Genomic DNA, 4,471 nt, shown 5'->3' with positions numbered 1-4,471 from the left:
AGAGAGAGAAGGTAGAAAGAGAGCGAGAGAGGAGAGAGAGGAGAGAGAGGGGGGCAGAGAGACAGGAGAGAGAGAGACACACAGAGAGAGAAAGACAGAGAGAGGAGAGAGAGAGACAGACAGAGAGAAATAGAGAGAGGGGAGAGAGAGACAGAGAGAATTGGGGAAGAGAGAGACACAGAGAGAGAGTGGAGACACACACACACACACACACACACACACACACACACACACACACAGAGAGAGACAGAGAGAGAGAGAGAGAGGACAGAAACAGAGAGAGAAGGAGAGAGAGGGAGCGAGAGAGAAGGAGAGAGAGGGAGCGAGAGATACAGAGAGAGAGAAGAGAGAGAGAGAGAGGGAGAGAGATCTTCAATCGAAGCCATGTTCATTTTGCGTGCCAGGTGCTGGTGACCACTGCAGGAACAGCATCGCACAATCGCAGCAATGACCAAACGGCTGCATTTTACTCGATTACGCAAGTTTTCATTCACAGAGATTACCATTTTGAAAAACAAACAAAACAACAACAACAACAACAACAACAAAAGCACCACCAACAACCACAAACACCAAACACACACACACACACACACACACACACACACACACACACACACACACACACACACAGAGTTCCGATACCTCTTTCATAAACAACAAGAGAGAGAGTGGACTAGGTGGCCGGAGGAGGAGGAGTGGGAGGTGAGGGGGAGGGGGGAGGGGGCAGAGGGAGCGTGTAATGAAGATGGAACCTCTGTAGTTATATGCAGCAGTTAAGCACCAGTCTTTTCATCTGCAAATTAATTCTGCCTGTCCAACGCCCCCATGACAATTCCGGCTCTCTCTCTCTCTCTCTCTCTCTCTCTCTCTCTCTCTCATATGCACATGAATCAGGCCATCATTGCTTTTCTGTCTCTACCTGCCTCTCCCGTTAGCTGCAATCACCAGGCTCTCTTGTTGTTTACCAAACTCTGCTTCACGCACGCACGCACGCACGCACACACACACACACACACACACACACACACACACACACACACACACACACACCAAAAAACAAACAACAGAGTGCTGGGTGGCAACGGCGGTTAATAGGTAAGGTAGGTAGGCCTAATTGCGAACAGCGCGTAACTGCGAACGGTTCGTATACCGCCCCACTTCGAAGCGTTCTCACCACACACATTTCGCAATTCAGCGTCGGCTTCGATCTCGTTCTGATCCCTTAATGACTATCCATTTCCGAAAAACATATCTGAAAGTATGGTAATATTTTTTTGCTCAAAGTGTGTACACTGATACAGTATTTGACTTTTTGATACTACTCTGAAAAATGTATATATATAAACGTAAATTTGACTAATGCAGATCCAGCCTAACAGCTTTTGAAAGATACATTTCCTGCTGCTATAAAACAGAAGAAAACAGTGCAAGAATACAATGCAATATACAAGATCTTAAAACAAAGTGGCTGTCCTACAACACATTAATTACATATATTTCTTAAAGAGTAGATGCAGAATAGTAACAGTATTAGACATGTCTCAAAGTACTATCCACGTATGTGATGTACTTAATACAAGTGATTTTTTTTTCTTTTTTCTTTTGTTCCTTCTGTGCTGGACAATCATTCAAACCTAAACGTTTATCAAAAGTGGTTGTTGATGGTCTTTTTGGTTGTTCTGTCCATTTGCTTATTTGTTGATATGAAAAAGCCATTATTTATTGGATTATTTATTTGTTTATTATGTCACGAAGTAGAAACACCCTTGCAAATTAATGGTCGTTGTAGTACTCTGCAATAGCTTATTGTGTTAATGGTGTATTTCGTCTGCAGTGATATGTATGAACTGTGCAAAATACTGGTAATGATGAAAATGACGTTTCAATAGGAGAAATATAACCTTCAATACAAGGGGGGGGGGGGGGGGGGGGGGGGGGGATGAATATCTGTTTCTAAGAACCAGCCAAACATCAGCTGTTTCCGACTATTTCCGCGCTCTTTCTTCTCTTCTCGTACCACTGCCAACTAAGTTCTTGAACGTACATTCAAAAATCCAAAAATCAAGGAGAGCAAGTAGTAGGACTTGAACTTTGACACAGTTTAAAGTAGCTGATTTGATTGAATATGTCGAATGAATTCTGCATTACTAGCTGGGAGAATTAACAAAGCATGCTGTTGACAGATTAGAACGTCAGTTTTTATTAGCAATCTCCAAAAAAAGTGTCGTTCGCAATTTGACAATTGGATATTTTGACGTGAGTCTATTTGCGAACGACGCTGCATAGTTACTGCGCACTCTGAAAAAGGTGTATTAGTGTGTGTGTGTGTGTGTGTGTGTGTGTGTGTGTGTGTGTGTGTGTGTGTCTGTGTGTCTGTGTGTGATATCAAAATCAACAATACAACAGTTTGGTGCGATGTTACAATAATATGTTATGTCTAATGACCTGCTTCTGTTTTATTTGTCCACATGTACCCGGAAGCCATTGTTTGCAATTAGACTTGCCAGTTCGCATTTACCCTCAGGAACCCCTGCAATTTCAACCGTTGAAAAAACGTTGAAAAGAAGGAGACAAACGTTTCCTGGTACAACCAATCGGAGAAAGCCTTCAAAAACAGAAGAGCGAAATCTGACAATCACAAATGTCATCTGTACAATAGGCCCACCTACCCTATATGTTAATCGGAACAAGATCAATACATAAAATCTGGCATGTCATGGGGGCAAGCATAACACGATTTCATCGAAGATACACGGTTACTGTTCAGAGACTAGTACCAGTTAGCAGACGACTTCTCAACGGACTGACAGCCGGGTACGAGTGTCAGTGTGGTGTACAGTTGCCTTCAGCTTTCCTGAGCTATCCATCATGGATTAGTGGGTAAACACACTGATCCACATTTCAATGTTTTAATGTGCAGGGAAATGTTCGGATCAAATGGATCAACAAGATACAAAAAACAAGAGGAAAAAATCATGAACCCACTTGGGTTTTTTTCCTCTTGTTTTTTGTATCCTGTTTTGAAAGAACCCAGGCAGTCACCCCCCCCCCCCCCCCCCCCCCCCTTTTTTTTTTATACCCAAATGGATCAACGTTTTAAAACTTTTCCCTGACTTGATCATAGCTCACAGGCCTGGATTACCATAACAAAAACTTCTTGTCAAGAGCGCGCGCACACACACACACACATACACACACACACTCTCTCTCTCTCTCTCTCTCTCTCTCTCTCTCTCTACATTAAAGTGTTCAGTGTTCTCTCTCTCTCTCTATATATATATATATATTTTATTTTATTATTATTTTTTTTTTTACTGGAAGTAAATCTGCCCAAATCTCAACAACAACAACAAAGGTATATTGATGTGTCATGTTATTTTGCTTGTAACGGGCGGAAAAGATGAATTAATGTGGAGGTTTGGTGCTGTGTCGTGGTTACATTCTCTTTTCTTTTTAATCGGGAAGAAAGTAACGGATGCAGAAATAATTTCCAAATGGATGAACAAAGATGTAGTGTGTTCTACCTGTCACACGAAACATTCAACCAAAAAATGTATCAATAACGCAAACAGAAGGCATCATCAAAGTGATGTTAAAAAAAAAAAACAACAACAAAAAAACCAACCAAACAAAAAAACTACGTTTTTTCATCAACTGTTAAAAACAATTTTGTCTATTCAACGTAATTATACCATGTGTGTTTGTGAAAATAAATGATGTATTTGTATTTATACTGGCAATGATCTCGTGAAAATGACAGGCAATAAAATGTCAGTCAGTCAGTTACTCCCCCTCTCTCTGTCTCTCTTTGCGAACGAGTGTGTGTGTGTGTGTGTGTGTGTGTGTGTGTGTGTGTGTGTGTGTGTGTGTGCGTGCGCGTGCGTGCGAGTGTGTGTGCGTGTGTGTGTGTGCGTGCGTGTGTGTGTGTGTGTGTGTGTGACACAGTGTATGTGTGTGTGTGTGTGTGTGCGTGCGTGCGTGTGTGTGTGTGTGTGTGTGTGTGTGTGTGTGTGTGTGCGTGTGTGCGTGTGTGTGTGTGTGTGTGTGTGTGTGTGTGCGTGCGTGTGTTTCATCGTTATTTTCTTTGCAGAGTGGCGCTCGATCTGCATGGCTTTCCTTTATTGTTTCCCATTCTGGTCTCATTCTTCCTCATTGTTATACTTATGCATGAAACAGTGCATCTGTCACATTTATGCTATGCGTGCATCGATTCATGCAGCAGTAAAAATAAGAATCAATCATCAGTTATGACATATGCAGCCTATCTGTCGGTCTAACACGGTGCAAGCGCGAATACAGGGATACGCTCGTGGACCCACTCTCTTTCCCTGTCTGTCTCTCCCTCTCTGTCTTCTTTGTTTTTGCACATGCGCACGAGCGCGCGCGCGCACACACACACCCACACACCCACACACATACGCACAGAATCACGTACATGCATACACACACCTGCGCATGCACACAATCA

Source organism: Babylonia areolata, chromosome 4, assembly GCF_041734735.1.
Source record: "Babylonia areolata isolate BAREFJ2019XMU chromosome 4, ASM4173473v1, whole genome shotgun sequence".
NCBI classification, from domain to species: domain Eukaryota; kingdom Metazoa; phylum Mollusca; class Gastropoda; order Neogastropoda; family Buccinidae; genus Babylonia; species Babylonia areolata.
This window is presented reverse-complemented; position numbering follows the sequence as displayed.